This window comes from Panthera onca, chromosome A1 (assembly GCF_046562875.1).
Source record: "Panthera onca isolate mPanOnc1 chromosome A1, mPanOnc1 haplotype 2, whole genome shotgun sequence".
Lineage (NCBI taxonomy): Eukaryota > Metazoa > Chordata > Mammalia > Carnivora > Felidae > Panthera > Panthera onca.
Genome location: NC_138339.1, coordinates 160,204,242 through 160,227,704, shown reverse-complemented (window position 1 = coordinate 160,227,704; position 23,463 = coordinate 160,204,242). Strand labels below are relative to the sequence as shown.

Here is a 23,463-nt window from a genome sequence, read left to right as displayed (position 1 = left end):
GAATGACCACCAAGCGGGGGACGTGCCAGCCAGTGTTTGCATTTAGAGGGGATCTAGTCTCAGGCCCCATACTTATTATACAGGCCAGGCCTCATCGTGATGACCACGGTGTGACCTGGAAGAGGGACGTAGGCAGGTGGCCCTGGGTCAGCCATACTGGGTCTGGAGGTGGTGACGAGGCAGGCCCCCACACAGGAGAGGACAGGCTGTGAGAAATAACCCCAACGCAAAGCGGCTCCTCCCCTGACTCGTCTGCTTGAGCTACCTCTGCTCCTCCCGCCCTCAGCCTCACACTCCTGAAAGTTCCAGGCGAGGCCAGCCTTGCCAACATCGCAGAGAGGCTGCAAAGCAACCCTGTGACTGGTGGGCGGTGCCGGGCATGCTGCCCTAGTGGGGTATAGTGGGTACACATTTGGTCTTTGCCCCCAGGGCCTGGCATAGAAATCCTAACACGCTAGAATTTCCCCCGGAGGTCGTTTGTTATTCATTACGAGCCCTTGCCACACTTGAGTTTATGAGCTGATTCCTGTCCCCTGGAAGCAACTGGCCTGTGGAAGGGTTGGGACTTCAGCTTCCCCCCTGAACTCCTGGGAGGGGACGGGGTTGGAGATTGAGGCCAGTCGGTCAAACTCCAGATAGAAACCCTGGACCTGAAGTTCTGAGAGCTGCCTGGCAGTGGATGTGTTGTGGTTCGGGAGGGCGGCCTGCCCGGCAACAGCACGTGTGCCCACTGTCCCCTGACCTTGCCACTGAGGGTGCATTTTCATCTGGCTATTTATTTGTATCCTTTATAAGAACGCAGTAATCCTAAACAGTGTTTTCCCGAGTTACAGGAGCTGTTCTAGTGGGTCACCGAACCTGAACGGACTCCCAAATTTGTCCCTAGTGGAGCACAGTGCTGGAGGTCTAGGGACCCGGACCTTGGGACTAGCCTCGGAAAGGGCTAGCTGTCTTGTGGGACTGAGCCAACTGGGAAGTTAGTGTCAGAAATGGATCGAATGAGAAGACAGGGATTCGGCAGCTGAAAACTAGGGGACAGCATATGGGGAAAGGTCCACCTGCCCCCCGGGCTCCTGAATAGCCTGTGCTTCTCGTCCCAAAGCCATGTGTGTTCATCATATGGGTCTGCCCATATGAACAGGTCTGCCCCGAACCCCTAGGCAGGTCCAGCCAGGTGTTAGCTCACAGCGGGGAGGCTGCTGGTGGTGTGAGTGGTGGTGGTGGGGGGGGGTCACTTAGTGCCATCCTCTAGGTGGTTTGGATGCATTTTCCAGGGGGAGGGAGCACAAGGGCAGGTCTGGGGCACGTTTGCGGCGTGGGTCTCCCTTCAGGATGTACACAGGTGCTGGGTCCGATGGCCGTGCCTTGTCCCAAGTACCGCCTGAAGGCTCGGGAGACAGAGCTCCCATCACCGGAACCACATCACTGGGCCCATTCGGGATGAGCTTGTCGAAATCCAGAAGAAGGATTTGAAATAGAAATCTTCTAAGGGAGGTTCTTTATACTTTGGGTTGAGTGTGGCTCATTTCTTCCTGCTGCATATGCGGTCCTGTCTGGACCCCAGCTTCCAGATGTGCACTTATTTCAGGAGCCTGTGAGTCAGCTGCAAGGGGCCAGCTTCTCTCTCTCGGGGGTAAGAGAAGAGAATGGAGAAGAAGCAGGTACTCAATCAAATCACAGAGTCAAAGCGTCAAGGCAGAGTTTTGAAAGACAGAGATAAAACTGGACAATGAATAAAAAATTGGAAGTGATTTTATCCTGGTGTAATTTTGAGATGTGCCGCTCAGACAGCAGATGAGTAACAAGTTTAAGGACAGAGTCACGTGCCTCACAAATGTCTCGTGACTGTTGAGTGCCTCGTATCATGTCCTCCAAGGCAGCCCGGCTGCTCGGAGGACACGGTGAGATGTGTCATGGGGGCTCAATTTGCACGGAGGGCTGAAACATCAGGACAAAAGTGTAAGACATTCTGAGCCTCCTGATGACCTGATCGGACTTTTAGGAGCCCAGGTTATATGGTTCCTGATTTCAGACGGTTGAGGAACTACTGATGGAATAAAAGGTTTTCTTTGTTGATCAATGCTTCTGCTCCTTCGCTTCCGGATGCTGAAAGGCAAGTGACAGTTCTCAGCCGCCTGGGATCTGGGCCGGGACAGGGAGACCACCTCAGGGGGACCGAAAGAAGTTCTGAATTGTCTGAAAATGTAAGTGAAACCTGGTTTTATTTTTATTTTTAATGTTTGTTTATTTTTGAGACAGAGGGAGACAGAGCATGAGTGGGGGAGGGGCAGAGAGAGAGGAAGACACAGGATCTGAAGCAGGCTCCAGGCTCCAAGCTGTCAGCACAGAGCCCGACGTGGGGCTTGAACCCACAAACCATGAGATCATGACCTGAGCCAAAGTCGGAGGCTCAACCAACTGAGCCACCCAGGTGCCCCCAAACCTCGTGGTTTTAAAGATCGCTTTGTTTTCTTTTTTTTAACATAAACAAATTCGTAACATTTGCATTCATGCTCATGTTCCCTAATTTTGTTAATTGTGCCACATTCAGAGTTTTAGCTTTCTTAGATGGCTAGTCTGTACTGTCTGAAGACATTTCATGCTAATAGTTTTATTGAGCAGCTATTATGTGCCAGGCTCTGTAAATCCAGAGACAAGTGAGTGGGGCTCCCCGTCCTCCAGGAGCTCATATTTAACCAGGAGGCTCTGATCTACCTACAGGCAAGTCGCAAGTCCCGCGGGGCAGAACTTTGTGGCTCTGTGGACACCACAATGGTTTGCAGGAAGGCTCCCTTTCCTTTTTGGCTTTCCCTGTGTACTTATTGTGAACGTAAAGTCATGATGAGAGGTGCGCTTCTCACCTATTTTGTGCGTTGCTGCGTCCCCTCAAGTTAAGATGTCTTAAAGGCCAAGCAGGCCCTTGCTTCGTAAGCCCGCACCACACACACTGAGGTAGCTGAGACGCCACCTGGCTGCAGGTCGGCCACCACTGGGGGGCGGTCGCCACCGCCAGGTGAGGGACGAGCGGCTACTCTCTGGGGGGAGGCTGGTTTCAAGCCCCCACAGCTTACCTGTCGGGTGTGGTGGTTTCGTTCAATCCTGGTCAACTTCTCTAGGTTGGGTGGCTCTTACCCGCTCAACTGATAGCAGTGCTTTTCTAGCTTGAGGAGGATTCGGGGCCGCGGGGGGCGGTGTGTTAGAAAGCAGGTTTCTAGGGCCTCACAACCAGGCGGACCCAGAGACTTCTGCTTCTCATAAACTCCCCAGGTGATTGTGACGTGAGCAAGGCCCATGTTTGGAACACTTGCCCCTCTGTTTGGCGGGCGCCCAGCGACACCTGCAGCCTGGTGTCCCCGCCCCCTGCTTCGCCAGGCCTACCTGCCACCTGGGAACTGCTGTCCCTCCTGACTCGGTGCTGCCTCCTCCACCAGCCTCGCGGGTCAGCTTTCCCTGGGATGCAAGCTCGTGTTCCCCACGGATGAAGCCACGCGTGGGCTCTTTCTGCAACCTTCCCGTCAGCTCCTGCCCTGTGCCTCACAGATGCCAGGTGATAGGCAGTAGGTGTTGACTCGTGTTTACTGGTTGATGGAGCCACATCTCCGTTCCACTCTTTGCTTCTGCCTAAGCGTGGGCCGCCATAATACCACAGGCAGGGCAGCTGACGTAACAGACTTTAATGCTCATGGTTCTGGAGGCTGGAAGTCCGAGACCAAGGCGCCAGCAAGGCTGGTGTCTAGTGAGAGCCCTACTTGTGGCCTGCGCACAGCCTTTCCTTGGTGCGGAGAGAGGTGCTCTTCTTTGTGGAAGGCTGCTAATCCTGTGAGATGAGGACCTCACCCTTAGGACTTCTTTTGACCTCCGTTGCCCCTGGAAGTCCGTGTCTCCATGAAGAGTCATGCTGCTGGTTAGGGCTTCAATGTGTGCTTTACGGGAGGCCACAGTTCTGTCCATAAGGGCGTTCTGGGCACAACTGCGGGTGCCATAAGTCCGAAAAAGAGGTTGATTCTCATTGTTCCCAGCTCCCATATCTGTGAATTCTCCTGCTTACTAAAATTTATTTGTAACCCCAAGTTTTTCACAGTGCGTCAAAAAATTGAGTCGAGTGCTGTGCCCATTCCTGGCTAAGGTAGAACAATACGGTACCCCTACTTCTTGTTTTTGTCCTTCTGCTTTTTTTTTTTTAATTTTTATTTATGTTCGAGAGACAAAGTGCACGAGCTGGGGAGGGTCAGAGAGAGAAGGAGACACAGAATCCGAAGCAGGCTCCAGGCTCCGAGCTGTCAGCACAGAGCCCGACGCAGGGCTGGAACTCACGAATCGTGAGATCATGACCTGAGCTGATGTCAGACGCTCAACTGACTGAACCACCCAGGCGCCCCGGTCCTTGTGCTTTAAAAACACATCCTTTTTATGGGCTTAGTGCCACGTTTTCAGCTTTTTGCGCTTTTTTGGTGTGGTTTTGCTGTTTTAAGCGGGCCCCATGCATAGTGCTGAAGCGCTGCCTGGTGCTCCTAAGTACAAAGTGGTGATGAGCCTCATGGAGAAAATGTGCGGGTCAGAGAAGCCTCGTTCAGCTCTAAGTTATGTGCTGTTGGCCATGAGTTCAATGTTAACAAAACAATATACATTAAAGCATCTTTAGACGGAAACACACATAAAACAAAACTACCGATTGATCGGTTGGTTGAAAATGTCATAACCAGAGGCTTGTAGTCACCTACCCCTGCGTTTCCCCTGAGAACAATGGCTTGGTGTTTGCTAATTCAGTGTTCACGGTGACTTTATAAAACATCACTGCCATAAGTATTTGAAGGATATTCAAATGTGGAATGGTCTGTATTTTATGAATTGAACAGGCAGTTTCCAGAATGCTGAGAAGCCCTCAGATGTAAGAGGCGTGCTTTAGTTGGCTTATTGTTATCTACCCAATGCCGAATGCTTAACTGTAAGCATGTGAATGCTTGGGGGGGAGTTTGGCTTTTTAAATATCAGCTTTGACATTGTCAACATGTGGTGTTGGTGGTTACAGGATGGTGGGTCTGCTCCGGAGCAAAGAGGGGTCACATCATTGGAAATGACCTATTACGACCGGACATCTTCTTGTTTCCTACTAAACAGTGACACTCCGATTGCCTGACTGACAGAAATGCCAGGAAACACCAGCATTTGACATTTGAATTTGACACCCTTTATGAAGTGTAATGGCCAACCAAAGTAGCTTCACCGATCTTTGGTCTGTTTGTTTTCAAGTATAAATACTGCTTTCCTACTGAAACGTTGAAGATGACTCCTTCTTCACTTATAAATCCCAGTGGTGCCATTTGGTAAGATAGGAGAGGCATTGCCCCACTAATAAGGAGATTTTTAAGGGCATCCTCCCGGAAGTCTTGGTTGGTCCCATCTTGCCTGAGGCATCTACGTGAGCAGGCCATTGGCGGGGGCACCTGGAAAGCCAAGTTATTACACCGTAGACCCTATTTGCATAATATCAAGTGCGGGTTTCTTTGGCAACCCTGCTAGCTTACCCATTCTTGCTCAAATATTAATGACAAGAGAAGTACCATGCATGCGGGGAAAGCCATTTTAGCGACGGCCACCTGTATCATTTAAACATTTACCCCCAAGCTGGTTTTGTGAGCAATCCAGTCGTTGCAAACTTATGGCTCCCTTGGGCAAATGACAACGAACAAGCCACAGGCACGCAGCCTCAGGGCGGGTCCGGGACAGCCGGTGCAGGTGCAAGGCTAGCTGGGCCAGCATCCGGGACACCGGGCCATTGTTTGCAGCTGTGGATTTTCCCACTTCCAATGGAAGGATATTCCAGCGTGGGGGAAGATTCTCCTCCGTGGAGCCCGTGTCAAGCCTGGCCCGCGTGACAACGGCGAGCCAAACCCGACCACGGGCACCCGATAGCCCTCAGATGTGGCCGCGAGAGGTGTCGGCTCCTGCGTGAACTTTGTCCCTGGGTGTGTGTTTTGGAGCTTGCCCGGGTGACATTCAGCCTCTACATTCATTTTTATGATAATTCCGAGTAAATTGTAGAGCAGTAAGCTCTTCAAGCCTGTCTTTCTTGTGAAAGCCGCGAATCAATCAGCTGTGGGCTTTTTTGGGGGCTTTTCAATGTATAGTGATCATTTAGATTTGACGTGCATTGTGAGACCCTAGCTTGCGCCCTCCCTCCGGTCTGTCATTAATTCCAGCCCTCGCTATTCTGAAGTACAGTGAAGGATGGCGGAGAAATCATTGCCCTCTTCAGCTCTGTTATTGCACAAAATAGCAGCGCAATAATTTTTTGTCAATGTTTTACTCTAAAAGCTTTCTACGTCAGTTTTGAAAAGGAAGCAATAAAGCCCATTCAATGGTATGAATAAAAATCCTTTGAGGGTTAGGGCAGGGCTTCTTTTCTTCAGCTGGTAATCAAATTGGAGCTAAAATGAAATTGAGTTTTCTTATGAAAATAGCCTTTGTTGCTGGGAAGGCTGGTAATTCATAAACAATAACCCGCTCTTTTGTGTGGGTAATAATATATTCATGTTCTTTCAATAGGGTAAAAGCCAGACCTAGTGCATTATGGTACAGTAAAAATAGCTGAAGGGGCTGGCTGGAATGATCTTGAAGAAGAAACGTGGCGTTCGGTGACTTTGGCTTTCAGCATCCCTCTGAAATGGGACTTTGCCTGGATCTGTGCTCTGGTTTTCGTTGTTGATTTGTCGCTGCCCTACGATATTTGGTTAATTGCGATGGTCTCAAGCTGTGCTCGTCACTGCCACGGCCGCCGCGGCTGCCGGAGCCCCAGCCGGCTGCCACAGGACGTTGTCATTCACAGGAGCAGGCTCTCGGCGCCCACGAGGACAGGAGCGTCCCGGAGCCCTGGACCCGACAGGCAGCTGCACGCGGGGCACAGGAGGTAGGCTGCTGGGTGTCCCCTGCAGGAGGAGGGGGCGTCCTTGGTCGATGGGGAGAGGGGTGAGGTGGTGGGGGACAGCCTGCTGTGCTTTTTCTGCTAAGTGGTCGGAGGTCCGCAGGGGGAGAGCGTCTGGTCGTCTGAATTGTGGTGACTTCCAACCGGATCACAGGTGGAGCCCACAGGCGGCTCTGCCCTCGAGCCGGTGCAGGACCCTTTTGAGGGGGTGTGTGTGTGCGGCCACCCGGCCGTCCTCTAGGACCTGGTGGCACCTGGGTGCAGGGTACTGTGTGATCCATAGGTGGAAAGACTGTCTGTCCTGCTGAGACGTGTGTGTGCTGACCTGAGCTTGGCAGCTGCCTGTGCAGGAGTGATGCCGTTGGGAGTCAGATGGGGCTGGAACTGCCACTAACGATGTTTCCCCGACTGTTGCTACTTGGGCAACAGTGACTTTTGTTCTCTCTCTCAAGTTGGTAAAAAGTTATGTTTTGGCAATCGCAAAAATGTGTGGCAGCTCTACCTTCATGTTGGATTGTGAAAATAGCCGTGGTGTTCCTGGACCCAGATCGAGGGGCCAGGGCCACTGAGATAAAGGTCACTTTCTGTTGCATCAAACACAGAGTTGAAAGAATGAAGCTCTAATCTGTCTAGATTATTGAGATTGCAAACATAGAAAGAAGGTTCTTTCTGATAGAATGCTCTAGCTGTTTGGGAATCAGTTTTGGCTGCCTTTGAAGTTCCATTTTCTTGGCTCTGAACATCATTCAATGGAAAAGAAAGGAAGGAAGCAAGGAAGGAAGGAAAGAAAGAAAGGAAGCAAGAAGGGGGGGCGGTGGAGAAAGGAAAACCCTTTTGCCTGCTGAGAAATGTAGAGGATGGCGTGGGCAGTGTTAGCACTGTTAGCACCGGTCGGAAGAATGTCATTCCTGCTGGATTTTGATTGTTTGGCGGACTCGGTCCTTTCATCGTCACTGGTAGTCTCACTCAGGGGTACCTTTTTTGTAAAGGTCCCACGGAATAATGTGCTCTCCTGGCTTACGCTCAGGGCTTTGCAAAACCTGTCCTCGGTTCAGAATTGGAGAATGAACTTGAGATGAAGACCAGAGTGTGCAATTTTAAACCAGCGAACTTGGACAGTTTCAGAGACGCTGAATCCGTTGACAGCTCGCCCCCTCCCCCCCCTCCCCCCACCGTGGACCTGAGAAAGCAGGGGTGAGGGGGTAGCAGCAGTGTTTACCTGCACCCAGATGTGGCAGGGGTGTGTGCGGGGCTGATGCTGGCCAGCGGGTATTTCTGTGTGTTGTTTTGGAATTTTAACAATGAAATTGCGTGCTTCACAAAAGAACTTTTAAGGCACAGTGGAAGCTGACAGTTGTGGTATTATATGTCATTATCCAATTAGTTTACACCAGTGTATGTTTTTATGCTTTACTTAACACACCTCTGTGTGTTTTCAATGCCAATGAATGTTACTTCCACTGAAGTCTTTCAGAACTAGGATTCTAATTGTATATATTTTACTCTGCTGCAGTTAGTCTGTGCTTTCAATATCGCGAGCACCTCAAATTCCGATTTTAAAATCTATTTCATATTCATTTTCAGGTGAAAAATAAAAGCCAGGATTCTGTTGGCTTTCATTATGTACTTTGTCAGAAAAGCCCCCCGACAAGTTCTTCCTTTTCCTGCTGACAGAGCTGCATTGCTGGAGGCTTTATTCTTATGCTAAGGTTGAATCAACGTGAAAGAAAAGATTGCTAATTGTCAGAGAATTAGCTTTTCAACTTCCTGTAAAGGAAATGGTAAACAAAGTTCTGGAGAGTTTTCACTGTGGAGGAAACGATGGGGAAATAGACTTCGTTCGCTGTGGAAACCATGGACAGGTATCACAGCACACTTCCAACCAGAAAATTGTAATTTTCTGTAGCTATTTGGTGGTCTCGATGAAAAGTTCTCCTCTTAATACTTCCTGTTTTAAAGTGCAGTGGCTTTGCCTCTTGGCACCTGCGATGTGTAGGGCAAAGAGAGGGAGGAACACAGGGTTCTGTTGGGTGGGTGGCACTGGGCGATCCCGGGAGCGCCAGCCCAGGTGGGGGACAGGTGATTGGAAAGAAGAAGGTGGGTGCTTGGGACTCTGGTCTTGTGCCTGGTTTTCCTCTCTAGTTACTGAAAAAAAGATAAAAGCAAGCTGCACTTACTGTCCCCTAATTTAGACGGCCAACTGCCTTTTCTCCTGCATGCCACTCAGCAGTGGGGCCGTGTCATGGCCTAGGGGGTTACAGGCGAGGCACTACTGGTCACAAGCGGCCCTCTGTCTGGCGCAGAGCATGGCAGGCATTTAGGAGCGGGGGGCCTGCCACCCAAGCAGCCTTCAGGCTGGAACCCAAGACTGGGTGTTGTATGGGAGGCAAGTCTCCTGCCGCCCAGATCGTCTACCGAGTGTCCTGAGGCAGACAGGAGGACGGAACGGCACCCTCCCCTCTCCACCAACCCCCCACAGGCAGACTCTGTGCGCCCTCGTGTCCTCCCTACCCGCAATGGGTGGCCACCTCCTTGCAAGAGGAGTTGCTCTTTTCTTTCTGAAGACTTGGGGAGGGAGGATGGGCAGGCAAGGGTGGGAGGCCAGGGGCTCGGGGCCTCTGGTGGGTGGTGGGGTGGACACCAGGACCAAGCAGGGTCTGGGGAGTAGGTGCAGGGTGATCCAAGTGAAGCACTCCTCCAGAACCTACCGCTGTGCATCATGGTGGCCACAGGATGGGCAGGCGTGAGCTCCAGCCGGGGGCCTGTTCCGCTGGTCCCGCAGGAGCCCGCACTGTCTGGGTCCTGTGGAGTCAGGGAGACAGACCCACCTGTGAGTCCGGCAGGTGCACTGTGGCAGGTGCCCCAGGCGGTAAGGGCTGGCCAGGGCCCTGCTCCTGAGGCTTCCGGCAGATGGGTCATGACTGGCTTAGTGTCCTCTAATGGTTTAACTGTAACATGGACTATCAAGGTGAAGGAGGGGGAAATAAAGAAAAAGGGGTAAAAATCCACACAGGAAAACACTGAAATATTCCATTGTGACTCTTCTGGCCTTACTCATATGGCAGACACAAGGTGAACCAGACCCTTTGTAACCCAAAGGGCAAAGAGCAGGACTTTATGCTAAGACGAATGTCAGTGAGGTCAAAGACTCTTCATTATTTCGTTTTACAGAACCTCTATCCTCCCATTAAAGTCATTTCAATCTTCACCTTGATTACCAAGTGATCTGTGGTTACCTTGGCTTGGCTAGGTTTTCTTCAAGACAGGGAAGTACATTAACAACGTAACAGGGATGTTTGAATGCATATTTTTTACTTTTTAGGGAATCAGAACATAGATTAAAACTACAGACTTTTTGATTATTAGAAAAAATTTCGATATAAAAATTGGGTACAAAATAGGCAGTTTTTAAAATAAAAGCACATGTCAACAACTGCAAAGGATGTTATGCAGATAATTATCTGTCAAAAATTGGCTCACTGTGTTTCTGTGTTTATTTCTGTTTTAACCTGCACCACTTGACGGACTCTCCTGAAACTGGGGGTCAGGTTAAATGCTTTTCTACTGCTGTGTGCAAATCGAATCTCCAAAGTGCAGAGATCCAGTTCAAAGCCTGCCATGACTTTGACCACTTCCTTGGGCCCTGAGCCGCTGAAATTAAGAGTTTATTTACAGAAGGTTGCTTCCTGCACCCGCCAGCCCGTAAGGTTTGCGAATCTCACCTTATTTTGTATTTCACCCCAGGCACACATTTCATAAATCTAATGGCTGAATCTTCCTTCAACTGTTTCTGAAAAATTACAGGTTACTGGAACACAAGCCGGAAAACACACAATTATAAATTATACCTCAGTTTTACTTTTGTATCTGGGATGTTTTATCTCAAAAAGTGAAAAAAAAATTATGCTAGCATTCTTAGGGAGGTAATGGAGATATTTTGATATTCTCAAAATATCATTTCTTTGTGTGTGTGTCATGTCTTTTCTTTTTGAAAGGTTAAAATGATGTTTTAGGATGTAATTGTGACATTGAAATTCCTGATCCCTAGGAGAAAGGATTTCGTTGTAGGACTGCTATCATTCTAGAAATAGTGTGTATTTCCAACACGGAAAATATCTGTTTCCTACATCCTGGTTCTGAATATCCTTTAGGGTTGATGTCTTGTCTCAGTATCAGACACAAACCAAGCAAAACATGTGGGCTTCCCCTCTTACCTTGACTCAAGCCTCCATGATAACCCAAGGGCCTAAATGTCGAATTCCACCTTCCAGGACTTGGCACAGGCTATGTCTGTGGCCATAGGCAGCTGCCTCCGAATCCCTCACTGGGAAGATGAGTTTGGGAAATGGTCTGTGCAGGTCCAGGAAGGGGGCTTTTGTCCATGTGCACAGAGAATGCAGAGGTCCTGGCACCTCTCGTGTGGTATGGGGACGCAAGCGGTGAGCATGTCTCCTTGGTTGGTTGGTCTCCTGTCCACCCTCCTGGGGTGGGGTGTGGTGGGGGGCAGAGTGGGAACCGCTCTCTGCCCCTGGTCTATGGACAGAGTAATCTGTGGTCTCTGGTTGTGCAATTTTCCAGAAAATGGTTCAGATTATAGAACCCATGGGCGGCATCTCTCCTGGGCAATGAGGTCTTAATATTATAGTGTATTTACTCAACTCTTGGCAAGTACTGTTATCATTAAAGGCTATTTGTCTTTAAAATGGTATTTGTTTCATTTAGCAGACAATTGGACTTTGTTCAAGCTTAACTAGATGCTGGAATTTGAGCATGAACGCTGCCCCTAGAGAGTGACATCCCTTCAGTTGGCAGCGGGGCTAATGGACAGGTGCACCTGGAGGCCAGCTGCCTGGATCTCTCCTGGCTCTACCACCTTCACCTCTGAGCTCAGCTTCCCACATGTGTGCAATTGGGAGGGTAATAAGATCTAACTTACAGGGCTGTGCTAGGGGGGAAATCAGAGGAGACCTGCAAAGTACTTGGCATCACAGCCTGCGATAAGCTCTCAATAAATGTTGACCATTGTCATGGTTGTAGCTCATCGATTCTAGCATGACCTTTCTTACATTTTAATGTCTTTGAAATTGGGATATCTCTACTGTAATAGCTTAGGTTTGGTGAAGTGCAGTAATCAGTTGGACAGAGACTTCCACAATGAATGACTTCCTTAATCTGAGAAGGGAAGGATATAAGAATTAGTTATTGTTGAAAGTCTGTCTTCTGGAATCCATTTCCCTCAAATTCTCAGGTAAAGAGGAACCAGAGTTAATGCCGAGATTTACAATGGTCAGTCTTTAGAACTGAGACGTAGAACAAACAGCATCTTGAAGCATTAAGCCACACAATCGTCACCAGAACATTTGATGTTCAGAAAGACACAAATTGCTCTATTTTGAAAGGGACAAATCGTTTTGTCTTACATCCCAGGCACAAACAGACTTTACAGAAAAGAAGATAATTGACTTGAAATCTTCCACTCTTCTCTCAGAAGGAGGTCAGCTGTATTCTGATCTGGCTCAGAAGCATCTCCTTTCCCATTAGTGTTTTGTAAGAGGCCTTGTGTCCTGAGTCACTTCCAAACACACTGACAGCCCAGGCCACACCTGCAGGGCAGCCTTTCACGTGCACCTCATCTTGTGTGAGGGCTCCCCGAGTGCTAAATCCTTCAAAGCAGCACTCCCACGGCCCGCAGGCTCTTCCTCGGCGTGACTAGAAGTGCTGCGTTCACACCTTACACGGCCCATCTGGTTTCTGCTCCTGCCCCCCTGGCACCGTCCGGGAACCTGGCTCCTTCCCTCCAAAGATCCAGGTTCTGTACTGATGAGGCTCCAAAAGATGAGTTTTGCAGAAAATAATGAATGGGTGCTTTGTGACCAGTACCTGAGAAAAGAGAACGGTGCCACCTTATTAATACTGGGGGAGATGGTGTGGCCTGGGATGCTGGCCAGGCCGCGGGGCTGCTCCTTGCTGGGGCCGTATCCGATGTGAAAGGCGGAGGCTGGGGACACCCAAGGCTCTCGGATGTTGGGAAGGTCACCTGGAGGACGTGGGCAGACTGTTTACTTCTCCACCTCTTCCCTGCACCCCAGGTTGTCTGTGTGCTCTCCCGTTCTTTCTTATTTTCACATACGTAGAAAGCTTTCGGGGTCACTTGGTCAGGAAACCCTCAGAGGGGCACTTCCGTTAATACCGATTGAGAAGGAGCAGTGGTCTCAGCAGGAGAAGGATTTGCATGCTGTCCCGACATACGCACATTTATCTTATAAATAACTCAAGTATTGCTGTTCTAAATTACAAACAAATTTTTTTAAAACATTTATTTATTTTTGAGAAGAGAGAGAGAGAGAGAGCATGAGCGGGGGAGGAGAGAGAAAGAGGGAGACACAGAATCTGAAGCAGGCTCCAGGCTCTGAGCTGTCAGCACAGGGCCCGACACGGGGCTCAAACTCACAGACCGCGAGATCATGACCTGGGCCTAAGTTGGGCGCTTAACCGACTGAGCCACCCAGGCACCCCAGGTATTGCTGTTTTAATGGACGGTGCACATTTAGACGACAGGGTCCTGGCAGGAAACAGCACGTTCAAAAGGGACAGGTGAGAGATTTTAGGAAAATAATTTTCTGGACAGAGGTGGGCAGTGCCCAGGGGCCTGAGGAGTGATGGGAAGGCACCCCCAGGGCTGGTGGCACTGAGGACCTGAGGGCCACGGGGTGGGGGGAGCAGTTGTGGACTGCCAGAAACTGTGGTCTTAATAAATTCTGGAATGTTCTAATTTTCTGTGAATGTCTCTCATGGGCAAGAACCAACAGCAACAGGAGAACCAGGTGGTGGAGGGTATGGCCAGCAGCTTCTCTAGGGGCCCAGACAGAGGGGAGAGGACACCCAGCATGCGGCTCATTAAAAACAACCCTCCAAAACAGGTAACAAAAGATGAAGTAAAGTGAATTCAAATAGAATAGATTTAGGGCTTAATAAACTGTGTCTATGGGGCACCTGGGTGGCTCAGTCGGTTGAGCCTCCGACTTTGGCTCAGGTCATGATCTCATGGTTTGTGGGTTCGAGCCCCGCGTTGGGCTCTGTGCTGACAGCTCAGAGCCTGGAGCCTGCTTCGGATTCTGTCTCCGTCTCTCCCTGTTCCTTCCCTGCTCACGCAGGTGAGCACCTGTGTGCTGTGTCTCTCTCTTTCAAAAATAAAGATTAAAAAAAATTAAGAAAAGCAACAACTGTGTCTGATGTCAGCTGAACAAACACAGAAAGGGCCGGGCCCTGTTCCCTCTATGCACTGCAAGCCATTCTGGGGGGTGGGGGGAGAGGTACAAACGGATGGCGGGGGCTGGGGAAGTTCTGAGAACCCCCACCCCCCACCTGGCAATTCTATCCAAGATCAAATGTAGACAGGGTCTGTCATCTGGAGCTGATGGCATTCTGAAAGTTCCTGTTAGATCTTCTCAGACACATAATTGACTCACCTCTACAGAAACGGGTATTTATTCAAATCAAATTACCAACGTAATAAGAAAACAATGCAGGTTTGGACCCAAGCAAAAAAAAAAAAAGTAAAATCAGCAGTTTCATTGTGATGGCCTTTTTTTAAGTTAGCGGTTACCTTACTGTTTCTATATGCTTTGAAACTGCCATTAAAACTTCCGTTGCTTATATAAAATCCACCTTGTAATCATTAAATTTCAAAAGTTTAGTTTTCTCTAAGCTGATTAGAATAAATGTAAAAATGCTAAAAAGAAAGTAAAAATCACCCAAAGGCAACTGTTTTTTTTTTTCACTTCATAGGTAGATTTACAGCCATTTGAATCAACCTTATTTTTTTTTTAATTTATTTTTTAATGTTTATTTTTGAGACAGAGCATAGGCAGGGGAGGGGCAGAGAGAGAGAGAGAGAGAGAGAGGGAGACATAGAATCCGAAGCAGGCTCCAGGCTCCGAGCTGTCAGCACAGAACCCGACGTGGGGCTTGGACCCACAAACTGTGAGATCATGACCTGAGCCAAAGCCAGATGCTTAACCCACTGAGTCACCCAGGCACCCCAACCTTATTTTGCTTTTAAAATTACTTTTTAAAACATTTTTAGATGAAGGACAGTAACATAATATGTTAGTTTCAGGCGTGCAGCATGGCGGTTTCATAATTATACACATTATGAAATATTCACAAGCGTGGTTCCCATCTGTCACTGCACAGTTACTGTGACAGTATTGACTGTGTCCCATGCTTACTCTCTACCCCCCTGACTTACCTGTTTTATCCCTGCAAATCTGTACCCTAACTCCCTTACCTGTGTCACCCATCCGCCCTCACCCCCGGCCACCGTTCTCTTAGATGCCACATGTAATGCAGTCCTAAGGCGTTCCCGTTTCTGACTTACTTCACTCGGTGTCATGCTCTCCAGGTCTGCTTTTAATCCTTGCCGTCTTTGTACTCTTCTCGCCACCTACGGGAAGGTTTTGGCCCAAAGTCTCTGCGTTCGCAGGAGAAAAACAAAAAGGTTCGGCAGGTAGCGGGTTTGGATGTCCTCCCGCCCGGACGTCTTGAGGCGCTGGTGTGCGATACACAGGGGACCCTCCTCGGCGGGCGGACTGTCCCCGGCGGGGGCTTCTGACGCAGGGACCCTTCCCTTCCCGGTGCATCGGGAAACGCGTCCTCTCGCCTTTTCTGCCGAGCTGAAATTCCACATTTAGAGCTTTACTCCTTTGGCACAACACTGCCACTCCGCGTCCAAGTTGCTAGAGCTTGTGTTGGCCTTGTGACGCTCACCTGCTCGCGGCAGGAGCAGCTCTGGGGTAAGGGGTGAGCGAGGGGGACCTGCGGCTGGGGGGGTGGGGGTGGGAGGTGGTGGAGGTCACCGAGAGGTCGTGACCCCGGCTGACCCAGGAGCTGCCTCGGCCAGAAGCCTCTCACGCGGCTTCCCTCTCCCACCTGGGGGCCCTGTTCGAGGACAGCCTCGTGGAGTCCCTCAGGTCCCCACCACGGCGGGCCTTTGCAGTGGGCGCGAGGCGGAGGGCGTGACGGGTACGGTATCGGGGTGAGGAGGCGGGCGTGGGAGGCTGTGCGTGAGGGCGTGAGGGGCGGGGCTGCGGGGGCGAACTTGAAACCAGAGGAGGCAGGCGTCCCGAGGGCTGGCGTAGGGGAGGCGGGCTGAGCAGTTTTGCCAAGCGGGAGCACGTTGCCGTGCGTGGGACCCGCGCGGTGTGCGGAGAGGGGTGAGTAGGACAGGCCGTGAGGAGGGGCCGCGCGCGCGGCGGGGGGCACGTGTGGGCAGACGGACGCCAGTCCCGGGGCGCGGGGAGGACGGCGGGCGCAGGTGGGCATGGTGGCGCCGGCGCACGTGGCGGGTGAGGCGCAGGGTGTGCGCGGGGTGCCCCCGTTGGCGGGACTTTTCCGGAAGCGGGGCCACTCGGCAGACGGGTGACCCAGAGTGAAGTTCCCCAGCCGGGCAGGGAAAGAGCAGACGGGCTGCCGGGGGGCACGGTCCGTGAGCGTGGACTCTTGATCTCGGCTCAGGCCCGGATTTTGGGGTTCGGGGGGGTCGAGCCCCGGCATCGGGCTCTGCGCTGGGAGTGGAGCCTGCTTGGGGTCCTCTCCCCGCCTCTCTGCGCCTCCTCCTCCCCTTCCCCCCCCATGCTCTGTGTCTCTCCCAAAATAAATCAACATTAAAAAGGGCAAACGATTGTGTCGGCATCGGCGGAGGGAAGGACGCGGGGTTCACATGCACGAGGGTGCGATTTTCTCTGGGACTCGGACACTCACTTGGCCCCGGGCCTCGCGTCCCCAAGGGGTCTCCAAGCCCGCGGAGCTGGCCGAGCGTCTACGAGAAAAGCGTCGGCGAGCCTCGCGCAGGCGCGGCGTGTCAGGAGCGGTTGGGTGGCGGAGAAGCAGCGCGCGCAGCCTGCACGTGTCAGCAGAGACATCCGCTCGCCGCCGGGTGGAGGCCGAGAAGCCCCAGGATCTCTGGGCAGCGGGTTGAGGCACAGGCGCACCCGTGGCGTGTTCTGCTGTGAGAGCACAGGCACCCAGGATGAGCCGGTATTCCGGTTCGCACTTGAAGCCTGCAAAACACTAGCCTCCCAGCTCGTCAGGCAGCCGGGGAGGGCTTCCCTCTCTCCCAGCCTTTTCGTGCTGTGCAGGCCTTCATCTGATGAGGCGTGGCCCACCCACCCCAGGGAGCATGAGCCGCTTTACTCAGCCCACCAGCCCACATGTTAACCTCACTCAGAAACGCTCTGGCAGACGCATCCGGAGTAATGTCGGGCCACATATCTGCCTTCTTGGTGGCCCAGTCAAGTTGGCACATGAAGTTAATCATCACAGTGTCTTTAAACAGAAACACACATAAAGGATGGTCACCTATTGATATCCTGACCAAAATGTTGTGATCTGAGGTTCTCAGGAACCCAACCCTGTGCTGCCCCAGGGGTAGTGGTATAGCATTCACTAATTCAGTTTTCAGGGCAGCTTCATAGAACACAGCTACCATGGGGCGTCCGGGTGGCTCCGTCGGTTGAGTGTCTGACTTCAGCTCAGGTCATGATCTCACGGTTCGTGGGTTCAGGCCTCCCGTCCAGCTCTGTGCTGACAGCTTGGAGCCTCGCACCTGCTTCGGATCCTATGTCTCCCTCTCTCTCTGCCCCTTCCCGGCTCACACTCTGTCTCTCTCTCTTTCTCAAAAATGAATAAACGTTAAACACACACCCACAGAGCTACTGCAAATGACAATCAGCACCAGCCCCTGACCTGTGGTAGACCCTTCAAAGATTCCTTTATGTTCCACTATTTTTCTGATCTTACAGAAATAAACGTGTAGAATCAAATTATATTCTGAGGGGAGAAGAGCTGGGAAAAGAAGAAAAAGGAAAAGAAAAGTTGAAACAACCGTTACTCTGCTTCCATATCTCCTAATTTTGGCAGTTACCCCCAGTCGCTCTAGGTGGGCACCATTTCACACGCGGTTTTGTGTAATTTTATGGATTTGGAGGAGTGCTATCTGATAGAACTTTCTGTGCTGATGAAGATGGTCTTATATGTGCCGACTGCTGTCTGGTGCTGGCTGTCAGGCACTTGCAATGTGTCTAGTGTGACCAAGGAGCTGAATTTTTAATTTCAATTCAAGTTTAACTTGCCACACCTGGCTGGTGGCTGCCATATTGGGAAGGTCTAGTCCTTGGCAAAGGTTCTCTGGTTACCTTGCATTGTGGGCCTCAGTCACTCATCCCAAACCTCCTGAGACTGTGTGACCTAACACAAATGGTGGGTTATGGACTCAGAACAAGTGGGAGCCAGGCGGGACTCCTCACGGATGGGAGAGTACGGTGGAGGTTCAGTCTGTGAGGAGTGTCCCCAATTGTTCAACAATTTTCTCTGACACCCAACGACTCTTTCCCATAGTTCCCAAGGAGGCTCAGGCATCTGAATGTCCGTGGTACCCGCTGATGGGCATTTTCTTCTGGGCCCCCCTCTCAAGTCCTGCAGCCCCCGGGATCCACGTCCTCCCTGCCCCAAGACCACTCAGAACCCACAGGCACCTCGCTCCCTACAGTGGCATTTGAAAATGAACTCTTGTACTCCAAATGGAGCCTCTGTTGTTAAGATTAGAGACTTTAAAAAAATTTTTTTTTAAATTTATTTTTGAGACAGAGAGAGACAGAGCATGAGTAGGGGAGGGGCAGACAGAGGGGGAATCACAGAATCTGAAGCAGGCTCCAGGCTCTGAGCTGTTGGCACAGAGCCCGACGCGGGGCTCGAACTCACGGAGTGTGAGATCATGACCTGAGCTGAAGTCAGACGCTCAACCGACTGAGCCCCCCAAGTGCCCCAAGATTGGAGGCTTTTTGACCAAGGGAAGTAGAGACTCCGTCAGAGGTGGGCGTTGTAGGTAGACAGCCTTCTGGTTGCCGTGGGGCATGTCACCTGGCTGCTCCATGGAAGGAGATGTGGCCGCGGTCGGTAAGGGATAGAGAGCTGTGTGAGCGGTCTTGCCTGGCGTATGAGAGAAGATGGCTGGCATTTACTGAGTGTTTCGTGTGCACCTGGTGCTTTGCTAAATACTGTTTCCTTTGATCTGTACAAGTGACCAGGGAAGAAGGTGCTGTGGTCACCTTGTTTTGTGGGTGAGGAGATGGTGGCCGAGGGAGACCCCAAAGTTGGCTGCGGTTCCACCATCAGGTGTGACACCGGGTCCCATGGGGTCTTCCGATTAAAGTGAGTGTGATGTGCTCTAGCCAGTGGCTCCCCTTCAGGCTCCAAAATCATACTTTCTTAAAGCTTGTATTCCCCCCACCGTCATAGGAAGGAGACATTTTGGAAAAAAAGTTTTCTCAACTCCAGACTTTCTCTTCTGTCGTCAATCTAACAAGCTGTGGAAAAGTGTCCACGAGAAGACCCTGTGACATGTAACCTGTGGGTGCTGGAGGCAGGGCTCAGAGAACCCGACCAAGGACGGCTGCATTGTTGGAGGGCGGCCCTGCTCAAGATGGAGAAGGCCTTAGAACATCCCTCAGGTTTTCTAAGGATGGCAATGCCTGGAAGCTTCCAGCCCGGACCCTGCAGCCCTTGGCTGCCGCTCACCCCCAGCTTTCATTCCACCTGGTGTTCGTACAGAGTTCGCCATGCCGCCGTTCCTGCCATAAATCTCCCCTTGGTGAATTAAAGGTCTGTCTCAGGCTGCTCTGGGCCTCTGTGATATTCATAGCAGAAAGTGGCAGAATTTACTGCCCTGTGGGGAATGGGGACCGGGCAGTGTGTTCACAGGACAGTAGCAAGATTTCTCCTCATGTGTTGCCAGCAGAATAAGGGGGCAGGTAATTAATGGTGTCACGTGATTACAGGGAGTTAATGTGGAAGTCGATGCTAGACTGAGAACTACCCCCCTGCTCCCCACGGGTCCACTCCACCTGCTTTCAAGCACTCCCGGCTGACCATGGCCTCACTGTGGAAATGGGACTGCTCCACGCTTCCTTGTGTTACCTGTGCCTGCAGGTGCCCAGTCAGGAAGGCAGCCGCTGTGATGTGCAATTCTTTACACAGAAGGGCTTTGTGTTTTGTGAGTGCTTTTATAACATGCTGCGCTGGGGGTTGAGGGAGGTGTTGGAGAACGGAGTCTTTTGGGCAGGTCTCAGCGATTACAGGACGGTCTGCTCTACGCATCTGCCTGAGGACATGTGAACACAGAGGCACTAGTGACAGGTTTGTCCTTCCTGTCCAAGCTATGGCCAAGATAACCTCAGAGAGAGGACTTTGAAAACCATCCTTGTGTTCAGACTTTGCAGCCACCTAAGTCCACTGGGTCAGCAGAGTCCCGCTTTGTGTCTGTGTACTTGTAATGAATCAACGTTTGCTGAGTTACTTAGACTTTCTTGTACAGAGAGGAAGTCCTTTGCTCTTTTCCTCGGGCGTACGGTTACACGTTATATGATGGGTTGTTAGTCTAAATTTTTCACAACCAGTAGGGCCTGGGAACCCACTGGCCAGGAAGGATGGCCACGGTGAGCATCTGTACAGCGGTTTCCTGGGTCATTGTCAGCTTTGCAGCCAGGGTTCGCTGAATCGAGTTGAGAGTGCAAGAGGGGCTTTCTTTTTGCTTTGAGTCCCCAGTATCTTATGTTCTGCATTAAACCATTTTTTTTGGTATATACTATAGTTAGTATTCTTCATTGAAAACTAGCGATCCTCTCTCCAGAAAAAGGTACGCACACACCCCAGAGCTTACAAATTGAGGCGTTCTTAGACTCACTGGGGTTCTTCCGTACCATGGAACACTTGAGCTGCGGTGCTGAGAAATGCAAGAGCACATTCTGTTCTCTCCCTTGCAGGCATTGGAATTCCTGTTAGTGGAATCAGAGAGAGCATTCAGCTGTCATGATTGGGAAGAACTGTAGAAGGGGTAAATTTTACTTTTAGATAATTTTGGCCAATTCGGATGTAGTTGCAGACTTAAAACCTGCACCAGTCCAGTAGCCTTGCATATGCCCTTTAGCTAGGTTCATCCTTTATGTTTTGTACCACTCATCATTTTCTCTCCACACACACATGCACAATTGGAACCATTTGAGATTAAGTCAAGCCCCGCTACCCCAGTGTGCACTTACTATGAACGAGACATTCCTCCACACACACAGACTGTACTTAGCAACACTGGGAAACTTAACGTTTATCAGTGGTTCACCAGGTGAGGTCCCTGGGTCAGCAGCGTCACCATCTCCTAGGAACATGTTGGAAATGTGTATTTGCACCCACCCCCCACCCCAGACCTGCTGAATCAGAAACTCTGGGGGGAGGGAGCTGGTCAGCAAGCTTTGCCAGGCTTTCCTGGGATTCAGACATGGTGAGGGATTTAGTACCATAAGTCTAACGCACAGGCAACGTTCAGATGCCACTACATGGCCCAGGAACATCGAATACAGCTATTTCTCCTATCCAGCTCTGACCCACGGCCAGTAAGTGCATATAGGTGGCTTGTTTCTTTCGTGTTCTTCAATCCAGAACAGTTCTGTAGCTTTTCCTGGGCTTTCTTGACCTTGATGTTTTCGAAGATAGCCCATTTTTTGGATTTGTCAGGTGCTTCTGCCATGGGGCAGGGCTGTTGTTCAAGCACCTTGTCTCCCTCCGGGAGGCCTGAGGTTGGTTGCTCTAACCCTGGGCATGTTGGCTCTGAGCATTTGGTTAAGGTGGTGCCTCTCAGGATTCTTTACTGTGCAGTTACATTTTACCATATTAGTAATTTGTTGACACATACATTTGGACATACTCTGTACCTCATTCAACTTTTATCTACAATTTTAGCACCTTTTGGTGATTTTCTAACCCCTCATTTCTTGTAGGTTTATTACTTAGGTATTTTTTATTGACGTAATGTGATATAACACAACATGACAAAACGTATGTCTTGCAGAGACAAACATGGGCATTCCACTGTAAGGAAGAGCTTTCTCTCCCCCTACCCCATTTATTATTTATTTATATCTGTACAGATTCTTTAATTTTTGTTTATTCAGTAGGTTATAACCCATCACCATCATTTTTTATCTTGTTCAAAATGATGTTCCAGAGTTGACCAGTCACTGGGGGTGGGGGGGGGGGGAGCATGAAACTTACATTATTGTTGTATGACCTTGTGGTCATGAGAGGCTGAGGTTCTGAAAGTTTTGATCACCTCCCCACAATCCTGGAACTTGACATCAGGAAAGGATATTTTGGTGACTAAAACTATAAGTGTATTGCTGTGGTCACAAACGTCCCCCTAACCGCTATATCCGACGGAGACTTTCTATTTCCCTTGCTTGTGCCCCTCTAGAGCATTCAACCCCGTTGACAACACCCTCCTTGAAACTCCCCCTACCCCCTTGGCCTCCGTGGTACCACTTCCTCTGGTTCTACTTCTCACTGCTGCTTTCCTGCTCTCCTTAGGGATGTCCTTTGAACAGCTGGCCCCTGTTTAAAGTCCTGGATAAGTGAGCCCTCTCTGTTCCCATAGTGCCTACACCCCGGCTCCCTCGTTAACGTCCATGACTTTGGTTGCTGCTGCGAGGTTCATATCTTCCAAAGAATTATAAGCACAATTTCCCAAACTCCAGGCTGGATGTCAGAGCGGCTTACCTACCTCCACTGCAGTGTCCATGAGCACCTAACCTGATTGTTCTCTGCCCAACTTAATGTTCCTCTTTGACCTGCTCTCACAGATAATGCTGCTGCCATTTGCCTGTTACCCAAGCCAGAGTCACCCCAGGTGCTTTCCTTTCCTTCAACTGTTGTCTAATATTGTAGGCATATCATTATAGTCTAGTAACCAAAAGTCCCAGAATCTTTAATGCAGTGCCGAATAGAAGTTATAATTCTAAATTGAAGTTTGAAACAACAGAAAACCGTTGCTCTGAGAGAACAAATCTTGGGATAGCCATTGTGTCTTGTTAGGGAGATAAAGAATAAGCCAGTGAATATTTACAGGACCGTTACTTTAAAAATCCAAGTTAAAATTGTATGCATTGTGTATCTTTTATCATGAAGCTGAGTTTATCACTGTGTTTAGGAAGAAGAGCAAGTATTTTCCTACAGTTGTTGAAAGTCCTGTTTTACTAGTTATAAAATGCTGAGGTGTAACCTGGAGAAAAATGTTCCATTTAGAAGTCTATTTTTCTTAAAATCTTTATTGTAGAAATAGAGTTATTTTAATTAAAGATTACCTTTATCAGAGCTAGATTTTACTGATCTACATTGGGATAATTAACGCAATAGTTTTGGTTCCCCCAAGCCTCTCTCTGTTTCTCTTTTGTGTATCATGATCTTGTCGCCCCTTATCCTTAAGCACCTCTTTGCAACACAAAACCTTGTGGCTTTTGCAGACTGGTTCTGTTAAAAACCAAAGTCAAGGTTAGCTGCACCCCATCCATTCCCTGTGTTGTCACTGTGTTTCACAGCTGTCCCCATCCTGTGGGAAGAGCTGCCCTCTAGCTGAGGCGGTTCCACTGGTCTCCTGGGTTGTGTCGCTGAGCCTGGTATGCAGCCCTCACCGACCCCAGCGTGACTGCAGCCAACGT

General features: G+C 50.2%; 1 long non-coding RNA gene across 2 annotated transcripts; it reads right to left on the bottom strand.

Annotated features, from left to right (window-relative positions):
• Positions 1-489: 489 nt before the first annotated feature.
• Positions 490-16,778, bottom strand: LOC132681823 (uncharacterized). 2 transcript variants are annotated; one of them, XR_009611268.3, is made up of 3 exons: positions 16,685-16,778; positions 15,303-15,395; positions 490-1,626 (listed from the first exon to the last, which is right to left on the bottom strand). It is a non-coding gene; the product is annotated as an uncharacterized LOC132681823 (long non-coding RNA). The 2 variants fall into 2 exon arrangements; XR_009611267.3 differs by lacking the exon at positions 490-1,626 and adding an exon at positions 11,820-12,802.
• Between the last annotated feature and the right edge of the window lie 6,685 nt (positions 16,779-23,463).